The sequence below is a fragment of the Dasypus novemcinctus genome, chromosome 2 (genome assembly GCF_030445035.2).
Source record: "Dasypus novemcinctus isolate mDasNov1 chromosome 2, mDasNov1.1.hap2, whole genome shotgun sequence".
NCBI classification, from domain to species: domain Eukaryota; kingdom Metazoa; phylum Chordata; class Mammalia; order Cingulata; family Dasypodidae; genus Dasypus; species Dasypus novemcinctus.
Genome location: NC_080674.1, coordinates 102,386,268 through 102,411,524, shown reverse-complemented (window position 1 = coordinate 102,411,524; position 25,257 = coordinate 102,386,268). Strand labels below are relative to the sequence as shown.

The window sequence follows — 25,257 nt, the reverse complement described above, 5'->3', positions numbered from 1 at the left end:
CTTTAGCATTAATATGAGTTAAAGCATGGCAATTATGAGCACTTTGTAAACACCTTACCAATAAATCAGCTCGAGCATTATTTGATGTCATAGGACTAGGCAAAGAGGCATGAGAGATATATGAATAATGTAAATAGATTTTAACCTAATGAGATGTTGCAAATCAGCGCAAAGTTGAGATAACTCATCAGTAGCAAAGATATGAGCTGTTTCAATATGCTTGACAGTAAGGCATACATATTCAGAATCAGAGACAATATTCAAGGGCTTTTAAAACATTTGTAAAACTTTAATGATGGCTCAAAGCTCTGTGCATTGAGCAGATGTATAAGGAGTTGGCCAAACCTGTTCTTTTTGAAAAGTAACGTATGCTGCTTTTCCATTACTATTACTATCAGTAAATACTGTACAGGATGGTTGGGCTATGCACACAGCCTTGAAAAGCACTGCAAAAGTTTATTGTTGGGTTTTTTACAGATAAAGGAATGCAGCTGGCTTGATTTGTTTAAGAAGACACTAAAGAAAGTCTTAGCAAGTTTTAAAACAAAGTGATAGCAATACAGCTGGACTTTAACTTTTTGCAACAAACTAGCAGTGTTTGGGATTGCTGCATAGTATGTTGTTACTTTAATCTATGATAAGAGGTTGTTTTGTGATACTCTTTTATAATAACTAAAACCATGAACAACCACATTGTACTTTTCTTTAATATTATGCTGAAATATTGGTAACTTTGTACACTTTTAAGCATTCATAGAAACCTTTTATCCATACGACTTTAATTAATAGAGGGTTTAAGGGAAGAAAAAGTTGTTAATTTTATAACACTGTAAAACACCTTTATTTAGCTTATAACATATCAAATGAACTTAATTATTACTTTAATTTTTCTTTCAAGGTAAAAGAACAAATCTCATAATTAGTTTGGAATAAAAGGCTACTGTTCAGGATTAGGTTTTGAGAAAGCAGTTTTGAACATTATGTTCCTTTAAGAGATAAAGCTTTCCTTCTTGGAATACCTAGGAAATGATAAGCACAAGAAACACAAGACAGACTTTCTTTGTATACTGACTGAGGATAAGAACTTTACCAAAACAGATTAATGGTGAGAGGCTTTGAGAAAGAACAAAAAAATGAACTTTGCATCAGCATACTACTCGAAGACTCATTAAATTTTATTTAACTTTAACTGTAAAAATTCCTTTCCCCCAACTTTCTGCAGTTTCAGCATTCACTCAGGTTCCGTCTTATAGTCTACTCTTTCCAATAGTCAATTATTTTATCTCAGGACAAAATTATTTTCTGTTTCCTTAATAATAAAAACACATTCCATATAGCCTACATCAAAGTTATTAAGCAAACTTCTTATAATACTGAGAACACTAAACAAGCTTGTTAAAATAATGAACCTTTCTTTAAATACTTAGTAGCATGCAATATTAGAAATGGTTTTTAGAAGCAAGTTGGCAGGGGAGGCTGGTTGCTGTCAATCTTTCCTGTTATAAAATTACCTTTTATTATTATCATCATCAATTCAGTTTTATATATATTTAAGAATGACCTTTTGGAATTAGCCATTTAATACCTTAATGTAAACAATGCTTTATTAAACCTTTTATTTATAACCATATAGACTATTGAAGACAACTTTTATCTTTACAGAACACATTCCCTTACTTAAAATTATCACAATACCTTTTACAACTTGCCACATGCAAATTAAGTTTCAAGAGTTTATGAAAAATTAGCCATTCTACTTTAGGACAAAACACCTTTTTGCAAAGACTTATTAAATTTCAGTTAGCATTTTCACAAACTTTTAACCAAATGTTCACTTAAGTTTTGCATCTTTCATATTATCCTGTGAAGAAAGATAAGTTATTCATTTTAATCTAGGCAAGAACAACTTTTTATGAAGACGTACAGTTAATTTTGTTAATTAAGATTTACAATTTTTATTATTGTAGATATCTTATTAACATTTAAACTTATGTATTAATATAATAAACTTAAGTATTAATATAAGCGCTTATTTAATTTTTGGCCATTTGAATAGAGCTCTTTTAAAAATTTCTAGTAATTTATATTTACCATCCGGAGGTGTTACAATATACATTGACATTGAACGAACAGACAGACAAACACAGAACAATTACAACACATTAACAGAAATATATAATTTATTTACGATTGACTCATAATTCTTACTTTCTTGGTATAGCTGCTTTTAAATCTTCTGTTATATAGCATATCATAGATTATACCCTTGAAGATTTCTTCTGGACTTCATGTTGCCTGTAATATGAAAGCTTGTGCTTGGAAACATTTTTATTAGTTATCAGCAATCAGTTAAAATAACTTGAGCAGCATAAATGTAGTTAAACTCTAATTTAGCAGTTTAGACCATTAACACAAATTTTTGGATTATTATTCTGTAAGACTATACTGAGACTTGAAGTTCAGGAATAAACTACTGATCTAAAACTGAAAATTCCTTTTTAAACCTTGATAAAAATTTTGTACTAATTTTATTATCTTGGTTAAATAAGCCCAATTAGAATTAGCATGGAAATAAAACAGAACACCAATGTTGCCATGTTTTTCTCTTTTTTCAGTGGCTTAACTCTATTAACCCCCACTAGCCCACAGCTACATTGTCATGTAGACAGCAGGGAGTTTGAAAAGTTGCGAAAGTGGGCTAGTGTTTGCCTGGATAAAGTTGATTGCCTCGTAAAGTTTGTTTGGATTTTGGGGCTTGTGGCTGCCTTTGTTTCCCACTTCCCTAATGGGAAGCAGGGGCAGTGCCTTGCTCTTCGTGGTGGCGCGGATTTTGGCGGGCTTCAATCAGCAGGCACTTAAGCCCGCGCCCGCGGAGCGCAGGGAGGGTGCCACGGCCAGGAAGGCTTGGGCCGAGTGCTGCCTGCCGCCCGCTGCGCTCCCCCCAGCCAGCGCCCGAGGCGGGCTAATTTCAGAACAAAGCCTGAAGTAACCAGACAAGTTCTCCTACTTTCTGTAAGGTCTAACTGCTGCCTGATAAGCTGCATTTGCATTTACAAAGGCAATTTGCTTTACAAAGTCTGTTTCTGTGTTGATATCGCCAGTTTTTCTGCAGCCGTGCACAATTTGCCTACAAACTTTGAAAAGGGTTATTTTGGCCCCTGCTTAATATTAGTGAGGGAGGAGGCAGGGCGGAAGTGAGAGCAGTTTAAGATTACAACTTACATCTTCATTGGGAGTTTCTGGGTTATTTTCACAGACCTCATCCTCGGGGGAGGGGGTAGAAGGAGTGGAGGGTTTGTTATCAAAGGAAATTAAACTGAGGGGTGAGTTTGAATGTAAGTGATGGGGTTGCGAGTGATGCTCAGACTTTTTACTGCAACTGGAAGGGGGTTGAGAACTTAATTTTAAAGCAGTCTCCCCTTCTGTGATGATTTCAGTAACATCAGGGAAGCGGGGGGAAGCCCGAATCATCTCATATATCAGTTGACAATAATTAAATGCAGTGACAGGGATTCGGGAGGGGCTAAAAGTCTTATAATAGTCATTCAAGCAGTCACTGACTCTTTTCTAACATCTTTCATCTATGGTTCCCTCCTCAGGGAACCACGGGCAAGTTTTTATGATAAACTTAAAAAATTCACTAAGACCCTTCTTTTTTACCACAATTCCTCGCGCCTGAAGTGCTTCCTTTACTTGATTAAGAAATAGATCGTGTTGTGATTGTTCCTGTCCCATGGTAGGAAAAACTTCAGTTTTAGAAAAAGTAAGAAAAATGAAGAGACTAGAAGAAACTTTACCTCGAGTAGGTCTTCCCAGGACTCCCTCCTGGACAGGATCCTTCCCGAATGCCTGGACTTCTGCGCCGCTAATTTCGTCTCTGCATCGGCCAGTAGTGAAGAGAGCTCTCTATCTTGGTGGGTGCGGCGGTTCCCTCTCACACGCAAGCCAAAAGCCCCACGTTGGGCACCAGCTGTGAATGCCCCGGCCAGCGGGGCTGCGAACTGGGGCTCGTGGCTTGCGTGGAGGAGAATGATGAGACAGGAGACGCGAGGAATGACAGCGAGACAGGGTGAGGATCAAGCTGCAAATTTTATTGAGGGGAACAAAGCATATATACTCTTGGGAAGGGGAGGAGTAATAGGCGGGGGTGGAAGTTAGGGATTGGCTATGATCACCACTGACATATAGGGTGGGTTTCAGTTTACCTGCCTAGCACCTGCGCACTGCCTTGTCAATCTGGGCAGTGGCGGGAAAACGGAGAACAAAGGCCTGAAGGGGAAGAAGAATAAGGAAGTGACAAGGCAGATTTGGATTCTGCCATGTTGTGGGACCTGACATATTGTGAGGAGCTAATTATAGTTTGCTTAATTGAGAGGGTTGGCTCTTCTCTGGCAGCCGTGCTACTGATTCTTGCTGAGTTCGACATACATTCTTTTTATCGCTCCCAACATGGTAGTTCTGTATAAACCTGCATTCAGACACCTTAATTACCTAAGGAATTGCTCATTTGTCCCCTCTGCCTCACTGCACATTGTTGAGTGCCTACAAAAGCACTGTGCTATCCTATTGCCCTAAAGACAGTCACAATGATCACTTTTATATGAATGAGCATATCAGAGCCCTCAATTCTAATTGTTTTAAAGGTAAGATCTATAAATCTAACATCGAACATGTGTGCTTATCCACAATTTTAATTGATTTGTGTTTTTAAAAATCTCATTCATCTCTAATTCATTAGAAATATCACCTATAGAGGAGTTAAAGAGATTTAGAAAGGGCAAAAGAGCAGGTTACTTTTAATTTATTGTACAAATTCAATTAATATATAACTGATCTCAATTCATTGATTCATTTATTAAGCACATATTTAGAGAACCCCTACTTCATGCCAGGCCCTGGATACAACAGGACAAATAAAGCTCTACCCTAATGAGGTTTCTATTTTAGTGATATTCTAATCAATATCACCATAATTTATTTCTCCTACACTAGAAAGGAATTTCCCCATCCTAGAATGTTTAAAGGGATTTTAAAGATGGTTCCTTGTGCTGCTGGTAAGGCTAACTAATGCAATTTGACAGAAAATCACCTCAAAGTTTAGTTTTGTGTCTTCTCTCATTCTCTAAGCAGAAATCTGTTCACTAGAGTTTTCAAAATGTATCATACCTGTGGGTCTTACTTGAGTGGAAACACATGCAAACCTAGGGACTTCATTCCTGGAGAAGTCTAGCAGAGGAAGACTGATCACATCAAGAACATCCCCATAGAAGAGGCTGAAATGGAGTCTCCAGGTCTTAACTCACTTCACGCATGTTTGTGTCTCCAGAGACTTTTGATCAGAGTCCTGCTTCTAAATATGTCTGTATTTCCAGGAAGACTATTAACTCATTTTTCATTTTTTCCATTTTCTTCTTTTTCATCAGCCTGATATCTATTCTAAACCCACAGGACTACATTTTTCAAATAGATAAGCAACACTGTCATTCAGAGGGATAATGTGAGATTTCTTTAAAAAAAGAAATTTAAGATCGTCTCTGTCTTCCTCCAAAAAAATGATTAAGAGCACTTATATTCCAGTGATTACTGAATCATACATATGTATCCCCATGTTGGGGGAAAGGAATTTAATTTAGTCTTCTGTTGATCTTGTAGAATTTTTTGTTCTTAGGATTTTTCAGTTCATTAGGATTTCTCTTTATGTGCATAAATAAATAAGCATGCTCAAGTATGCTTTCACATGGTTAATCCTACATTCTCTCAAATTTCTCTGTCAGACTGTTTTCTCCACTACTTATCTTTTAACACCAAAACAAGAAGACTGAATACCAAAGAAAAGCATGTCAGGAAAAGTTTGCTTCTTTTGTTTCAAAGACTATTCTGCATAAAAATTATAACCACTGAGAAAAGATGCCACATGGGAAATTTGTAATGAAAGATTAAACCAGCAGCTTAAATTGGATGGATAACCACTAGTACACCAAGCCTTAAACACTGCCTTTTCAAATGAACGCTCCCTTAACTTCACAAAGATTTGGAGAAGGAAATAGCTTTAATAAGTCATATTTTACAGTCTGGCTCAGTGAGAAATCATCTACAAAATGAAGACATTTTTCTGCTTAAAGTTTTTGTCTTAGAATACTGAAAGAAATATTTCCCTTTGCCCAGACTTATGACTGTTTAAAATCATTGCTCCTGTAATGTAAAACTAGTCAAACCTACCAGAAGCAAATATTTTGAGTTAAGCTTTTATGTCTTCTCAGTGATGACCAATTTGTTGAACCTTCTTAAAAAAAACAATTTGTCCATGATTTTAAAATTCATTTTTACTCTTCATTTACTAAAAGGAAAATAAAAACACCTTTTTATCCATCATTCTCTTCCCAAAAGATATCTACTTTCTGTGTTTTTCCCCCAATACCTTTTTCTGTGGTAGAGTCATCACACCTGCCTTGAAAAACATTATTTGGTTGTGCTAAGCTTACCTGAACATCAAAAGTACATCGTTTGCAAGGAGACGTGGCTTAATTTTATTCTACTCTGTCTCAAATTTTCATATATATCTGTAGTGTCATTACTGCCAGTTTGCTATTATCCACAGTAGCAGAGGATACAGAATACATGAAAACAGAAATCCACATATAAATCCTAAACCTTGTTTTAGGCAACAAAGTCAATCTTCTTCAAAGTTGGCTGATAGAAGTTATCATCTCACTTCTGGAAGAAACCAGGCTGGTCAGGGGTGGCCAGAGTGCAGGCCAAAGTTTAGAGGTAGGAACCATATCAAAGTGAGCTGTGGCACAGGCCTCAAGCAATCAAGTCAATAACTCTGAGGAGAGTAAGATTAGAGAAACAGGTAGAACAATAGAAGGACAGGGTTTTGCTCCAACTCTGACTTGAAGCAACAAACAGGAAGTATTTTGTAGGTTTTTTCAGGCCCCAATAACCTTCAATGTCAGTGAGGGTTATAGTCTCAAAAACTGAGAATAAGATATAAAGCATGTCTGTGGTTGGGGAATGGAACAAGAAATAGGGAGAAATTAGGAAAACCCCCACAGAGCCACAAAAATTATAGTCAAAAGTTAATTCACTGGGAAAAAAGAATCAGGAAGGCTCCATTCAGGCAATCTAAAAATGCCATTGAATCTCTGGTGCCTTCAAGGAGGGCAGGTTGGAATGTGTCTTACCCCTTCTATCTGGGCCGTCACTAATGTCAGACCTTTTGGTCCCTCTACCTAGACTGATTGCCAGAAGGAGGAAAATCAGAATGTGCTAGGAATGGACAACAGGCACTCCAGCTCAGTCCTTGTCCAAATGGCAGGTGGATCCCTGTGTAGGGCACATTTCTAGGGTCCTGAGCTCCAGGAGCAAGTCTTCTATAATCCCTCCCAGAGACAGTGCCAAGTCAAGAGTAATTATTGTTACAATACACATCCTAAAAGTAATTGAGGCCCTTATAATTTTTAAAACGTAAGACATTTTTAAAAAATCTTATATACTAAGTGAGAAACATGTGTCAGGCAATAAAGACTTGGGGGTAAAGAAAAAGAAAGAATAAAACCAGGTCTAATCTCAAATACAGCAAATAAGCAATTAATTGTATTTATACTTCCTAACAGTCAAGGCAAAGGGGGAAACACATTAAGAGGGGAACCCTGAAGGAAATTAGGTAGTTTATAGCACACTGGTTCCTCTAATGTGGGTGCTGATTAACAGTGAGGCCAAAAAGCAGAAAGATTAAACAAAGAAAAGTAAATAAATAGAATTCATTTTGTACCTAAAAAGGGAAAAATAAAACTTACTATGTAAACTGTGTGGTAAAGTATACATTAGTAGCCTGTACTTTGATTGATAATTAATTTTCAGAACTCACATTGGGGACCTCAATCAAAGAAAATGGACAAACGTTTCAATTAGGCTGCTTCACGGTGGAGGGAGAGATAGGAGCCAGCTAAAAGCAAAGGACGATTTTGAAAACCATGACAAAGTTTTAAAAGAGGCAGGGAGAATGATAAAATCCTAGGCATTTAAAACATAAGCAAATGCCATTTATCCAGTAGCATCTCAAGGGTCACAGAAAGTAAATTCCATATCAGCAGGCTCTTATTTATTTTGAGGCACTTCAAAGACATCCACATTGTGACAAATATTAATTTGCTGAGAGCAGACAAAAAATTAGAACAGGCTGTGCTCAGAATATTACAAGGCTCTGAGTAGTTTTGAATACAGATATATTTGGATCTAATCATTAATTCTGAATAGCAATAGCCAACAAGAGGAGTTGGATACCTTCCAACAGTTGCAATGAGAAACCTGATAACTAAAATGCTGTGTGTTTGTACCAATCACTTTGAGTTTATTTATGTTTTCTGGGTTTTTTTTTTTTTTCTTACTGGAAGGAGTTTTTCTCCTTTCATATACCTTTTTTTTGGGGGGGAGAACAAGGTTTTTTTTTTTCTCTCCCCTTCCCTCCCCCCAACCCGTTGTCTGTTCTCTGTGTTCATTTGCTGTGTGTTGTTCTTCTTTTTGTCCGCTTCTGTTGTTGTCAGTGGCAAGAGAATCTATGCTTCTTTTTGTTGCATCATCTTGCTGCATCAACTCTGTGTGTGTGCAGCGCCATTCCTGGGCAGGCCGCACTTTCTTTAGCGCTGGGTGGCTCTCCTTATGGGGCACACTCCTTGCGCATGGGGCTCCCCTATGCAAGGGCACCACTGCGTGGCACGGCACTCCTTGTGTGCATCAGCACTGTGCATAGGCCAGCTCCACATGTGTCAAGGAGGCCCAGGGTTTGAACCACGGACCACCCATGTGGTAGACAGACGCCCTATCCACTGGGCCAAGTCTGTTTCCCTCAGATACCTTTTTAAACCATCATTTGTTTATTGTAATAAACAATTACATCACCAAGGGAAAAAAAGTTTTTATACAAGATAAAAATTCTCCCAGAACTATTTCATTGTAATTTATTTGGTATATGCCCATTTAATTTAAACTATAAAAGTAATTTTTCAAGTTAAAATGTCAGTTAATGCTTTTAATAAAATTATCTGATGAAAAATAAAAGCTATATATAAAACAACAAAAAAGTAAACTCATAGTTATTGCTTCCCTTTCTACAGATATTTTACAAAAAATAAAGGAATAAATGTTTCCATAAATATCTATAGAAAGAGAAATACATAAAGGACAAAATTAATTGAGTATAATTTTAATAGACTCTTTTTAATAGACACTTATTAAATTATAGGAGATTTTAACTACAAAAATTAAAATTTAAAAGGGAGATTTTTATTTGGATATGCATTATTCAAAAATGTGGACAAGCACATTGTCCAATAATTTTTAAATACTAATTTCTTCCAATCTATAATTCATAAATAAATTGTATTTTAAGTCCTTTTTTGTCAGTAGCCTATTCTTGTTCAACTTATTAAAGAAGAACACCTGTGTAGACCTATAATCTTTACTTTGTCTTCTTTGAATATGGGGACTAGAGTCACCTTTGAGAATCCTATTAATGCTACAAACTCTACCCATATCTAATTCCCTAAAGGAATTATGTGTTTGTACAAGTGTACAAACACATAACCAAAATTTTTCTCTTCATAATTTCAGGGAGTTAGTTTCAAGATGTCACAAATGCCAGAATGCTAGGTAAGAACCTCTGGCCTCGAAATGCTATCATTTTCGGAAAGACAACATAGACCTGAAATCTAAATTCAAGATTTAGAGTCTAGACTTCACTTCAAAAGTCTACTCCATTTGTGGTTAGAAAATATTTTGGAATGTTATCCTTGTAGGCTATTTATTCTGCTCCTATTTTCTTTTCATTTCCTCTGCTCAAGCATGTAAGTAGCAGCCTCTGTTGCACATAGCCTCTCAGCAGAGACACATACACAGCAAGGAAGAAAGGAGAAGCAACCTGCAAAATTCTGCATGTTTGTTTTCTAAATACCCCAGCCTCAGTAAGAGAAAAAGAAAAGAAAGAAAAATGTTTGAAAGAAGAAAAAGGAAAAGAGAAGTTTTCCTCAAACTAAAAAGGAGGGGTCCACCCTTCCCTGAAAGGGTGAGAGAACAAAACTGGTCTAAGGCACTGACCTTGTGCAGACTGAAGCCTGAACACCCTAGAAAAAGGAAAGACTTTGTCATCCATATAAGGCAGCCAGATCAGAGCTGTTTAGAGCTGTATGTACCCCAGAAAAGCATGTCCTTAAACTGAATCCATTCCTGTGGATATGAATCCATTGTAAGTAGGACTTTTTGGTGAGGCTACTTCCTTTAAGTGTGGCCCACATCAGTCAGGATGGTCTTAATCTTATTACTGGAGTCCTTCATAAGTGGAATGAAATTCAGACAGAGGGAAAGTACCAGATTCAAGAAGCTGAAATTCAACAGAACTGGGAAGAGAAGGAAGATGTCATCATGTGCCTTGTCATGTGACAAGCAAGGACCAAGGCTTGCCTGCAGCCTGCCCCAGAGCACCACAGTCTTCAGCTTGATGATGTATTGATTTGGACTTTTTTCCTAACCTCACACCCGTGAGGCATTAATTCCCATTATTTAAGCCAGTCCATTGAATAGTATTTACTTGAGCAGTCAAGAATACCAAAATGGGAGATAAGCTGACTAGTGACTAATAACCATGGGGTCACTCCCTCCCACAAATGCTGTGGCACTGCTTCAAACTAGAGCTTGTTAATAATACAGGACTTGAAAAGAAGTGTGAGGCTCCAAGATTGTCAGAAGTTGACTGGGATTCTAACCCAAAAATAAATTGATTTAAAAAAAAAACAAAAACAAAAAATCAGCTAATTGGATTTTTAAAAATCTAGCTATATTATGTTTTAAGAGAAAAAGCTAAAACAGACTGACTCAAGGATACAAATAAATTAATTTAAAAGTTATGTCATGGGAAGCCGACTTGGCCCAAAGGATAGGGCGTCTGCCTACCACGTGGGAGGTCCACGGTTCAAACCCTGGGCCTCCTTGACCCGTGTGGAGCTGGCCCATGCGCAGTGCTGATGCACGCAAGTAGTGCCCTGCCACGCAGGGGTGTCCCCCACATAGGGGAGCCCCACGCGCAGGGATTGTGCCCCATAAGGAGAGCCACCCAGCACGAAAGAAAGTGTGGCCTGCCCAGGAATGGTGCTGCACACACAGAGATCTGACACAACAAGATGACGCAACAAAAAGAAGCACAGATTCCCGAGCTGCTGATAAGGATAAAAGCAGTCACAGAAGAACACACAGTGAATGGAGGGGGAGAGGAAAAATAAATAAAAGTTATGGCATCAGATATTAGCCCAAAATAAACTCGAGTAGCCAAATTAATATTGGATAAGATAAATTTTAAGGCAAAGAGCATTATTAGGGATAAAGAATACCATAACAAAATCATAAAAGGAACACATCACTAGAAGTTCTAGAAATCTTCAAACTGAATAGAGCTATCACCATTGCCTTAGAATATATATACTAAAGTCAAAGCTGATAGATTTACATAGGAGTGCCTGGGCTCAATCTTTGGACTTCTCTCCAATTTTTATATTATTTCCTTCCCAGATCTTTCTCCTGAAATCCAGATTATATGCACATATACCACACACACAAACACACCTACATACCCACACACCCAACTGCTGTATCTGTTCAGATATCTAGTAGACCTCTTCCCTGCTGTGAAAGTCAAGGATGCACCCAAAGCCAACTTCCAGACCTCATCTCTCCCTTCTCCTTTCTTATTTTGTGCAGATGATGCAGTATGTTTCCATTCCACAGCCTGGGTGGAGTTGTTAGGTCTAATGAAGCTGCCTGACCACACCTTAAAACCAGAAACTGGGAACAAGCAGTTCCAGCTGTTTATAAGAGTGGGACCTCTCAGTGGGCAGGGCCCCCTCCCTGTGGGCCTCTATCAATACCCTGCCATGAAGCAGCACAGATTTGTCTCTGCTCTCCCACATGAAGTGGGGTCTGTAGAGCTGCCATCCATCAACCCTGACCCAAGCAATTGGCCTCCCCAGGAGTCCAGCCAAGATAAGATCACTTCCCCTGCTCTTTTGGACCTTTTGGCTATGTAAGTATAAAGCAGTCATTTGCCGAAACTGTCTGCTGTGCCTGAGCCTGTGTTTCCACAGTGCACCATGTAGCAACTCACTCCACAGTTCCTTCAAGCCTGTTCCCCATCAACCCTCCATATCACTGTCAATGGCAAGGCCACTCTTCCAGGTGATCAAGCCAAAATCAGAGTTGTTACTGACTCTCCTCTGTCTTCCACACCCCATATTCAATTCTTCAGGCAACCTTTCCAGTTCTGCATATTTTGAGTCTCAAGGACACTAACATTCAAACATTAGGATTAGCTCCCATCAAATGCTTCAAATGGACACACAAAGGTCACTTCTCACAAACTATGAGCCCTGACAAAGAGATGACTCTTGAGAGTCCAACTGAACTGCACTGCATTAAGCAGAGAGAGCTAGGGGTATTTAAACAGGGAAGAAGAGAAGTCAGGAGCATGGGAAAAGAAAGCTCTTCTGGGGGTAACTGTCAGGGTGCCACCTTTGGGATGAGGTCTGATCTCTAGGATCCATCCCTGTCCTCTCCAGTGTGCCAAGGGGCCAATATGGGCAGGAAGGTAAAGCTGCGGATGAAGGGGTCCAGCATGGTCTGATGCCCATCGTGACTGTGACGTGGCAGTGACTGGTGTCTCTCCTTTCTTGAAGACATTCGTGCTTATTATTTGGCAACACTGCTGAGGGACTGGCCCCATTTTTATAAAGTTACTTTTCCAGATTAATTCTTTCAAATTACATTTATAGAATAGTCTGTGTGTGCATGGAATGTATGTGTTCCTTTTCAGTACTCTCCATCATAAGACATAGGGTTTCTGAGCCACATAATGACAAACCCTCTAGACTACTAGCACTTTAAAACACGTACCATGAAATGCCCCGATAAACCTATTTGGTCATTATTTAAAATAATTTGATACTTTCTTCTGGGATTGCCCCGAGAAGGCTCTACAAAGTTTATGAGAAGTTTCTTCCTGGCCCCATTACATTCCTGGGAGGCGGTGGTTGATCACAATACATGAAGCAAAATAGGGGAGGGCTGGGGAACAAAACTTAAAAAAAAAAAAATTGTAGGGTGAAGCAATGAGGACTTGGGATCTTTTCCAAGAATTAAAAATGAGGAAAAGAGCATTTATTTAGAGCAGCTCGGAAAGGGTTTTAGTGGATCCAGTCTGCAGCAGAATCACCCAGGCCTGGACTCTGTTCTCTAACAACGGTAGCAAACCCCAAATTTTTATACCTTTCTTAAGAGCTAGTTGATAAAAACTTTGTCTTGTGAAATCAGCAAATAGTCTGGGAATTGATAGCACAGCTAGCAGCAAATCTGGGGCAGCAGTGGTCATAAGTTAACACAAAGTTGGGATAGCCCAACATACCCATGTCAAGCATTTGTGCATCTACCATGTCTCTGGCAGCTCCTGGGTCTGGCCTCTTGTTTGTCCTTGGGCCTGGCCTCTTGTCCCTGGTAGGATCATGACTTCTTTCAGATGGAATTTCTTACATTATACTATTATTATTGATTTCATGGAAATGAACCTCACAGACTTTCTCCATGTCTTCATGGAATGAAAAATCAAATCCTCTGTGCCTACTGGTAGCCTTATCAAACATCAGCATCACATCCTCTACCTTGCCAAACTGCTCAGATAATTGCTTTATGTTTTCCACTACTATTTTCACATAAATACCTACAATTATTTTCTTTGTTCTTTTGGCCACCTTGGCTTGTACTTGATGAGGAAATTCAATTCTGGGATCAATAGTCTTGGAATCTAAGTCACATGGGGCTGACCTAATACTTTATCTACTCTTGCTGGGTCTGCCAACGAGACTAAACCAAAATCTTTAGAATATTTTGTAGTGGAATCTCTTATGATCGTGCATTCTCTGATTTCTCCAAATTTTCTAAAATTGTATCTAAGGCTACCTGATGAAATCTGCCAGCTCAGTCTACCAATAAACATTTTATCGAGGTCGTGCTGGGAGTCTTGGGCCCTGCCGGTGGTGCCTTGGCTCCCATTTGCCTCCATATCACCTCCCAGAAAACGCGCCCCAGAGTGATCAGAGTGGAGTGGAGGTCGGCTCCCAGCCCTGAGATCTCCTAATCCCGCTTTCTCTCTCCCTCTCCCCACCTCCACTGCTGGGGTTCCTACCAGTCTCTCTGCCCATGGCAGAGCCCGGGCAACAGCCTCAGCCGTGACAGGTGGGCTCGGCTCAGCTCAGCCCCTCTGCCTCGCAACGCTCAGTCGTTCCCGCCTCCCTATACCTGCACCCCGCCATCCCCACCTTTCTCTTCTCCTCACCCTCACCTCCACCGCCTCTTCCCCCTCCTCCTCGGTGCATATAGTGCACTCTTTTTTCTTCTTCTTCTTTATTTTCTTTAAATGTTACATTCAAAAATTATGACGTCCCCATATACCACCCACACACACACACCCCTGCCCACATTAACCTCTGCCATCATTGCTGCACATCCACTGCACCTGGTGATTCATTTTGGAGCACTGCTGTAGCACATGGACAGTGGTCCACATTGTAGTCCACACTCTCCCCTAATCCATCCAGTGGGCCATGGCAGGACACACAACGTCCAGCATTCGTCACTGCAGCACCACCAAGGACAACTCCAAATCCTGAAAATACCCCCACATCATATCTTTTCTTCCATCTCCCTACCATCAGCAGCCACCATGGCCATCCTCTCCACATCACTACTACAATTTCTTCCATTACTAATCACAATAGTTCCCCAGGAGAACACCAGTAAGTCCACTCTAATCCATACTCTATTCCTCCATCCTGTGGACCCTGGGATGGTTATGTCCAGTTCCCTTCTACATCAAGAGAGGGCTTAGATTCCACATGGATATGGATACAATTCCTCTGCTTACATACAGTTGTAGGCACTCTAGGCTCCCTGGTGTGGTGGTTGCCCCTCTTCATCTCTCTGACAGCTGGCCAGGGTAAGTCCAACAAACCAGAGGGCACAGTGCACTCTTAGCACAGCAATCAAAGCAATCCTTTTAAAACATATGTCAGATCATGTCACTCCTCTGCTCAAAGCCCTCCAAAGGCTTCCCATCTCATTTAGAGGGAAAGCCAAAAGCTTCACAGGGATTTGTCTGGCCATGTGCCATCTGGCCCATTACTGCTCTGCCCTCATCTCTTACTGCTCCTCCCTTCACTCAGTTCAAATGCAGCACAAGCCTCTTAGCCATTCCACAAATTCAATAGGCATATTTTCACTGTAAGGCCTTTGCCCTGCCTGGGCCTGGGACACACCACCCACATTCTCGTGACTCATTCTTGCACCTTCTTCAGGTCTTCACTCATGTCACTGTCTTGATGAGGCCTTCCTCCTACAGCATTGTAAAACCTGATTCCCCCCACACTCCTAATCTCCCTTCTCTGTTTTAGCTCTCTCTAGATCACTTAATATTAACATATCACATTACATGTTGACATTTTGTTGTTCACTCTCCCCCTGTGCAGAAGTAGTTTTTCGTGTTCGATTCAATACTGCATAGCCAGTTCTTAGAAGAATCCCTAACACTTAATAAATAATTTTTGGATGAATAAGTTGCCTCTCTGTATACCCAACACTGTGGTAGCAGCTCAATACAATGAGAACATGAGATTTGGATTCAGAGTTTATGATTTTAAATCTCTGCCTTTTGAACTTGGACATGGCCTTGGGCAAATTATCTAAATTCTCCCAGCATCAATATTCATCTGAAAGATGGGAATGATAAACTCTACCTCAGTCATTTATTTTAAGAATTAAATTAAGATAATGTGTATCATCAACAATTTGACCAGATGGAGACAGCAAAGTTTTGCTTGGTTGGGACCAGTTTTTTAAATTATTATTTTAAAAAAGAACTTGCAGGCAAGCGGATGTAGCTCAGTAGTTCAGTGCCTGCTTACTGTAGGAGGTCCTGGGTTCAATCCCCAATACTTAAAAAAAAAAAAAAAAGGAACTTGCATGTATTTACAGAAGCTGTACTGCCCTGTTACCCCAGCTCTGATCTTCCTTCTTCCTATTTTCCTCCATGCCTCTGCCTTCCCACTTCACATATTTGTTACCTGCCTGATCGATGATGGCATTTGAGTTCAATACATATTAGTTTCCTATAGTGAACACTGAGGTAAAATTTATTCAAAATGTACTACATATTTTTCAAGGAATTAAAATTTTCATACACATAATAAGTCCTGAAGCATTCTTCAGAAATTAAAAACTCTTTTAAAAAAAGCAGGAGCAGTATTGAAGAGGTAGCAGCTACCACACCGCCCCTTTCCATCTATAGACCAAGAGAATTTTAGAATAAAGAGGAATAATCTGCTGTAGCAGATTAGAAACTGAAGACTGTGGACATGACCAAGCAAGTCAGCATGAAAACCAGTCCTCCAGAAGCACCAGGAGTCACAAAGAAAATGAAAAAAAACAAAAACAAAAAAGCCAAATCTACAAACAATAAAAATTAATGATAGGAGCAAGGGGAAAAATAAAAACCTCCTGATGCTTAGCAACCAATATAGACAAGTTAGGGTCTGAAATAATTCGAAGATTTTACTTTTGTGGGTTTAAAATGAATTTGATAAAAGAACCTTCACTGTTTTTTGTTCTCCAAATAAGTGTACACATAAAATATCTGGCTTTATTTTCTCGACAGGTTTTATTGGTGTGTCTGGCCAAGTGCAAAGCTCTCACCATTGGGGAATGCTAGTGCGAATATTTTCTATTAGCAGGTTTTGTTTCTGTAGCTAGTGGGAATTTTTTTTTTCATCAAGTGCCCAAAGATTCATTTCAATCTCCTGGCAACCATTCTCTTCATTTCTCACACACACATAAAAAAAAAAAAAAAACAATGAAATTACTGTACTTTTGTGTTTTTAAAAAAATCACTGTATTGCTGATCTTTTTACCTATGAAACTTGAAACAGAAATCTCAAAAGTAACAGCCACCAGCTTTCATTTCAGATAGAGCATAAAGGTCAATAAATTACAAACTGAAAACATTTATTCCTTTAGAATGAAAAAAACAAACAAACAAATGTCACCTATCTTTACTGGAAAGCAAATGGGAATTTGCTTTACCAGAAAACAAATGGGAATGCTCATGTGGTACTGCCATCAAACAATGGACTTGGCTTTAAACAAAACAGTTCACATATCACATCAGAGCAGCCACTTTGACCGACCCTCCAGCTCATATCCACACACAAGAAAAAAGCTCAGAGGAATCATAAGTAGCTGCTTCCATCCAAATGTCAGACGAGTCACTCTAAAGGATGTAGTTGTCTCTACTCAAGGTTTAAACAAGGAAGAAAGAAACAAAAATAATTTTTCCGATTAAGTGACAAACGCAAACCTGAGCTAGTAAGCGGCAGAGCCAGAACTTAATTTCAAGTCCATTTAATGTCATGCCAAATCCCACTGTTCACCTTCTCAGTCCAGGTTTCACCTGTTCACAAACAGTTCACAAACTATTTTGATAGTTAATGCTTAGATCTCATTTATACCTGTGAACCTCAGACCCAAGTTCAGTGTCTTCTTCTGAAATTCCAAGACTAAAGGAATTCCCTAAATTAACTAAGGTTAATTGGTGAAAGGAAACCACAGCCCCAAATGCCACAGCATCTGCTCATATCTTCTATGATAATTAAGAAGCCAATCTATACCATCAGACAATGCTGACAAACCACAATGCAGTGCAACTCTGGGGCATTTAAAAACAGTATCAGTATTATTTTTTGGTCCTAGAAATTATTTGACTTGTGATTGTATATAATGAGAAAATATTGTAAGATGAAGTTACATGCACATGTTGATCTAAATGAAATAAATAATAAATAAAAACTTTGCTTTATCCAATCTGGAAATTGTTTTTACATCTCACTCCTCAGCAAATGGGAAGTGAGATGGAGGGGGATGCTGCAGCTATGCTCACCTTTACGACAGAAAGCATATGTAGATATGAAGCATAAATGATCCTTTTATTGGAAGAATAGTATCTATTATATCAGAACTAAATTTAAAACATAAGAAAAGTATCTCAAACTCTAAAAACATAACTAAGTTTCCCAGCTGCCATGACAATACCAGAGAATGGGTTGGCTTAGACAAAGGGAATTTATTGGCTCGTGATTTTGAGGATAGAAGTCCAAAATCGAGGAATGAGTAAGGAGATATTTTTCTACAAAGTTCACAACCTTCTGGTTCCAGCTGATGGTGATCCTTAGGGCTCCTTGGCTTGCATTCCTGCCTAATATCACATCACATCTTCTAAGTCCCATTGATTGCTGGCTTCCTGCTTCCAGCTCCTCACTGTGGCTTTTTCTTTATAAGGCCTGCAAGTAATGGGACTAAGACCCATCCTGATTCAGTTGCCCACATCTTAACTAAGAATAACATCTTCAAAAGGTCCTTTTTATAATAGGTTCACACCCACATGAATGGATTAAGAACATGTTTGTTTGTTTGTTCGCTGGGTTATACAATTCAACCATCCTTTTTCTCTAAAGAGAATGTATGGTACTAAATCTGCAAGGAAAAATTCAAAAGCTCATTTATATTGTTTTAACTGTTTGTGACTCATATAATTATTTTACCTGTTCTGGTAACAGAGTTCTTTATATTCTCTCTTTCAGTGATACGTGAACAACTTACTTTTGAACATAAACATCTTGCTGCCAAGATTCCTCTGAGAAAATACCTTTTTATTTCTGTCTTTTTCTTTCAAGCTTTTGTATCTTTTGGATGGCCTTGTCTCTCCAGTCAAATCAAGGGGCTAAAATCTGAAAAAGGGACATACTTTTTTCTCTTTCAATTGCTATTCTCTTTCTGTATTTCAGGCTAACAAAATCAGCACTAAAAATGCTTATGACACACACCTACATGGTCAGTATTGTATAAATCATGTATTGTCATTTATTTTAACAGATGATGGGTAAAGATCCAAGTTACCCTTATCCTGTCTATGGCTGAGAGTCTCACTGCAGATCAGCTAACTTATTTAAGTTAACCTTTCCCCCAACAGCGGTCAAGTGTGAACCAACTGAACTCCACTCCTGAGACAGATTGTTCCAGATCTAGGTCTTGTACTTCCATCATCAATCAGGTCATCATGTCAAGAATAAGACCCAGCTTTACCAGATTTCCTCAGCTCTGTTAAAAGATGTCAGGAAAAGGCCAGATACTGACCTTTCACACCAATCTCCAACACTCATAACCTCACAGCCACTGTCTTCCTTGCATACACTGACAACAAACTCATTAGAACCTTTATCCCTGTTTACCCCTCACACTCTTGGTTCACTTCTCATATCTCACACTTTAATTTCCACAAGACTAGCATGATCTGTCTTTCTTTGCCATCCCTCCCCCCGTTTGTCACCTACCCCCAATCTCTAAAACTTTCCATGGTGACTTATGGAATTAAAGTACACCATCAGCAAAGTCTTTACCCTCAACCTCTTTTCTTCATGTTCTCTTCACTCTCTTGCTATGAGTAAAAGATACCTGGTTTTATCTTGAGGATTCAGTTTCCCACCTAACCTTTTAAAGTGGTGCCTTAATATACTCTTACATGCAAAAAAGGTTACACCAAGCCTGAGAAGGCTTTATTTAGAAAACTTGCTTGCAAAATGACTATTGGCTGGCATCTGGAAACTTGGATTTGGAGAGGGCTCTCACCATTCCCTGATACAAATGGCTCACTGGTCCTCAACTATTTGGACAAACACTATTTTTATGCTGAACACATGCTTTCCTTTTTGAAGTCTAAAATTTCTATATGTATTTGGCAGAGGGTTCCTACATGACCACTTCCCAAAAAAACCCTGAGCATGGAGTCTCTAATGAGCTTCCCTTGTAGACAACATTTGAATCGTGTTGTCACAACCCTTTACTAAAGAAGTTAAGAGTGTCCTATGTCACTTGACTGGGAGAGGACACTTGGAAGTTTGCACCAGGTGTCATCTAGACTTCAACCCATGTATCTTTTCCTTTGCTCTGCTTCACAGCAAAATATCTTGAAAGACATGTCTATATTTGTTTTCAATTCCTTTCTCCCTGTAGTATGGATTTAACTTCTACCATGAAACAGAAACTTCTTTTATCAAGGTCACCAATTAACTCGTCATTGCTCACTGCAATGACCACTTTTTAGTACATCTTACTTGGCTACTCAACAACATTTAATATTGTCATTCACTTCTTTCTCTCTGATATGCTTTCTTCACTTGGCTTCTGGAGTAAAATATTTTCTAATTTTTTCTCTTGCCTTGAGAATTGATTCTGATCAGTCTCCTTAGCCAATTTCTTCTATTTTTCTAGAAATTTTAATGCTGGAGTACTCCAAGCCTCTATCTCTGAATCTCTTTTCTCATTCTCTAGCAGTCTTCCTTCACGTTCCTCTCCATTTGTGTGTGTGTGTGACAATAGATCCCAAACTTTTATCTCTATATTGGTTTCTCTTCTGAAATCCCAATTCAATTTCCTAATTCTATACTTGACATCTTCACTTAGATGATTAATACACATCCCAATCTTACAATGTCTCATCTGAGCCATTATTCTTTCTCTTTAAAACTGCTCTAATTACAGTTTTTCCCATCTCAATTGATGTCAACTCTTTTCTTCCAGTTGTTTAAACTGACAACCTTGAAGCCTACCTTGACCTTTCTATTTTTTCTTAAACCCCACTTCTAAACCAGGAAAAAAAATCATGACTTTACTTTCAAAATAAACGGACAGTTCTCACCACCTTGCCTGCTAACTCTCCAGTTCAAGCTGCCATCATCTCTCACCTAGATGATCAGCCTTGCCCTCTAACCAGTCTCACTACTTCCATACTTGTCTCCCTGTTCTATCAATACAGCAGCAAGAGGGATTGTTTTTTAGCTGTAGTTAGATATGTCACACCTCAGCTCGAAACTCTGAAATGGTTCCCCACTTCTTGTCATATAGAAACCAAAATCCAAATGATTTGTCTCTGTTATCTTTGAATAAAAATGTTTTGAGAATCAGTGGTCTAGTAAAAGTATTTCTTCATATATAGGGCTTTTTCCCACTTTGTATTATTTTTCCTTCAAGCAAGAAATGGCATCTCTGCTTTTCTTCTTGAGGTAGTTTTGTTATTTTCCTATTTAAAACCACCTCACAGTGGTAGTTTTCCAACAATCTCTCAACAGGCCATTTACTAAAATCTGAGAAAATTCTCCAGATAAATGTATAGCTAGAAAAGAATTGTTGCAAATTCTCTGAACATAAGGAAGAAAACTATAAGAGCATTAGCTGATGGGAAAATAATATATTTACATTTTTATTGTAAAAAGTTTTCTTGTGGTGAAATTTCAAACAACAATGGAGATTAAAAAGTTATGACGTAAGATAATAATGCTTAGAGTGCCAAGGGGGGAAGAAAGTTTATGATTTATATATTCCAAGCTTCTAAATTTTAAACTTGGTTCTGGTGTGGAAAGTACTGGGCTTAAAACAAACAAACAAACAAACAATGACAATAACAAAAACTAACAAAAGCAAAACAAAAAAATAGAAGAGATTATAGACAATAAAAAAATTTTCTCTGTTACAGTTCCATCACTTACATGAAAAGAAATGTTACTAATTTGGGGGCACATTATTTCAAGTCTCAGTGTCTTAGCTTTTACATCAATAAAATATCAATAATGTTCAACTGACTTTTCATCCTCTCATGAGGAGCAGGTTCAATAAGTTATGTTACAGTGATATGTAAACAATTAAGTCTCTACAAATATGTTATGAAGACGTTATATGAGTTGTCCAAGTTCATAATTAGTAACAACATCCTAAATCGATTATACGCCTTTAGGGTATATTATTTCAAATAAAGTGGCAACTGTAAATTTTTAATATTTAGCTTATTTCTGTTTCAGACTTCTAAGGTACCATATGCATGGACTTATTATGTTATCCTAAAACCTTAGGATTTAGTAGGACTTTTTTTTTATTTTATAATTTTACAGGTCTATGTTTTCTAATTCCATATCTATCCATGTTTAGTCAATATTTCATGGTATTCAAATGATTCTTCAGATGTTTCATCATCTAGACTTCTCAAGTCAAGTTCAGGACAAAGTTTTCCGGGACAAAATTTGTAATGCCAGACTATAATAAACTAAAGTCAGAATCAGCACAGATATTAATACTAATTTCAGTGGAAAATCTTTTGAGTGGAACTTCAGCTAAAACACTGTCAGATTTTTTTTTTAAAAGAATGGAATGCAATAGTTGTCACTCTTCTTTTTCCTTTCTTGTTTTACAATAGATGCCAATTAAATAATGGATGGGGACTATATTAGTCAGGGTTCTCTAGGGAAACAGAATCAGCAAGAGAGATCTGTCAATAGTATGCGATTCTATAAGAGTGTCTCATGCGGTCATGGGGATGCACAAGTTCAGGTTCCACAGGCAGGCTGCAACCAGGATTCTTGACGAGTTCTAGGAGATGTTGGCTGTCCAAAGACAAGCTGGGAAATGCTCTCCCAATGTTGGAATCACTTCCCCTTTTAAGATATTCAACTGATTGGGTTAAGCATCACTCATTGCTGATGGTAATCTCCCTGATTGATGCAATTATAACAAGCTATCTATAATTTACCACTGCAATAAAGTCAATGGTGACTAAAACCCTTAAAAGCCCTTGTGTTACAGTTAGCCCAGTGCTTGCTTGACCAAACAACCGGGCACAATTACCTGGCCAAGTTGACACAATAGCCTAACCATCACAGGGGAGCTTATAAAAGAAATACTGCTCTTTCTTATAGCCAAAAGTTTATAAAAACAAGGACAAAAGAAAAAGAAAATAAAAATACCATACTTATCTTAAAGGATAGTTGATTTTTAAGTAACAATCAATATAAATTACTTTCCAAATTATGATTATTTAGAGCTGTCAATTGTCAGTAAATTGATTTCATAAACTTTTACCTAATAAGTGCTTACCTTTAAGGTTCACATTTCTGTAACTGAAGTAAAAAGAATGCGCTAAACCACTGAGGTTTCTTTTTTTAATTGACCCATGTACTGTCAATATGACCCAAGCTTCATAACTCCAAGGCATTGATTTTATTTTATTTTACTAGTTAATCTAAGTGGCAAATAAACTGACTTCTTTATGTGTGCCAGTAGTAGTGACTGAAAAAATAATCCCTCTGATATTAATAATCCTTTGGCAGATGAAACAGTGAAACTTTTCTTTATAACTTCTACCTTCTGAACTATTTGAATCCACCTTTATTGATTTAAAAATACTTCAATTGTCTTGGGAAATATTTGACCTTTATTTCCTTCCAGAAAAAAAATGCAAGGCTAATATGCAGAGGCAAGCAATAGCCAGACTTTTGATAATAAGGAAAAGAAGCAAACAGGAATGTCAGAAGGCAGGGGATACATGCAAGCCTAAAGTACTAAAAATAAGCCAGTGACAACAAATGAGTAATTGCACCATATTTTCTTATACTCAATAGTATTTAATACATAGGAGGTAAAAGCTGCAGCAGGCACATTTCAAACTACTTTCAAGGTCAGGTAGGGTCTCTGCTACATTTTAGCAATTCTAAGCACAAGGTTATAGGAACATTTCTCTTCTCTTATTGTGTTTTGGGGCATGATCAAATACCTTTCAAAAGGTTAATAAAAATTTTATTCTTCACTATCATCACTACCAGATAGAATGAATTAAATGCTGAATATTGTATTATAGTATAATGAAAGGTAATCAACAGTCTAAGCCCCCAGACTTTAGCCTGTTTATCCTAATTGTTTTATAATCCAATAAGTATTCCATTGCTTCATTTTTATCATCTGTATAAAAGGAACATCTCAAAAGTCTGCAAAATCTAAATACTATTTTTTTCTGAGAAAAAAATTCCGAGTGAATTTGAGATGAAATCAATACTTCCATGCATTCTACCTCTCCCTAGAAACAAGCAAAATTCACCCAACAACTATAGTGTGCTGACTTAAACTTTACTAAAGGATGCAGAATATAATATTTTAAAAAGTAAATCCCATTAGGAAAAAAATGTGTTTTAAAAAAGTTACCAAGACACTTGTGTATAGGATGGCATATTTAATTTATGTTATTTTCTCTATGTATCTCATGAGGACAAGGCACCTAACACAGTAATCCCTTCTAGAGTCAAATTTGGAAGATTGGGAGTAGCGGATTAAATCAGTAATAACAAGGTGAGATATAGAGTTCTGGACTGTAAATCATAAAGCTGAGTTTTTATCTTGGTGTTAAAATTGACCCAAGATTTTCATCATTAAATTATGCTCAGTTTTTTCATCTGTAAAATAAAGTCTCAGGTACTTTCTGAGGTGTCTCTCAGCTCTGTACTCCATACCTTTAAATTTGATGTGGCCTTCAGTTCAGAAGCTATGTAAAAAGAAGGAAAAGTGACTTCCAGTCACACACATATACCCACAAATTATTAAAGAAATCTTATCTCTAATTTTTTGACAAATGTCATAATTTATGTACTTCCTGTAACTATCTTTTCATTTTTGCATCTTCAAGTGCCATGGAAATTCACCTGAACAAGAAGGAATGGAAACTTTTTTTTTTAACTGAAAGAGATCATGTTAAAACAATTTCTTATTAAATATAATCCAAGACTGTATATCGAAATATATAACTCAAGATAATTCATTAAATTATTTTTAATTTTCTCGCCATCACCTTTGAAAGCAAATAATGTACACAAACATACACTCCACCACTACCACACCAACACAGACCACTGAATTTGGCAGTGGGGCACTTGAAGGGGTACTGAAATTTTAAAAATCAATCAAGAGCCTCATTTAGGAGATGACACACAAGCAAAGAGTATTTTTTAATCCAAGACATTTTTATTGTATTTCCTTAATATTATTCTTTAGGATCTCTGAATTTCAGTGTTGTGATAAGAATGTAAAAGCACCCTTGACAGCTGTCTAAAGCTACACATATGTTGAGATCTATCTGCAGAAATTAGCTCATCTGAAAACCGACAGATGTTAACCATCAAGTATAAATAGAACTTGCTCTAAATCTTTCTGAATAATGAATTTTAAACTGTGCTTATTATTTCGAAAAATGATGAGTTAAAAATTACTACCTACTCAATAACAGTAAATTTTTTTTTTTTTTTT

At 37.8% G+C, this 25,257-nt stretch overlaps 1 pseudogene; it reads right to left on the bottom strand.

The window, feature by feature from the left end:
• Nucleotides 1-13,320: 13,320 nt before the first annotated feature.
• On the bottom strand, nt 13,321-14,098 carry LOC101417138 (RNA-binding protein Musashi homolog 2-like; annotated as a pseudogene).
• Nucleotides 14,099-25,257: the final 11,159 nt, after the last annotated feature.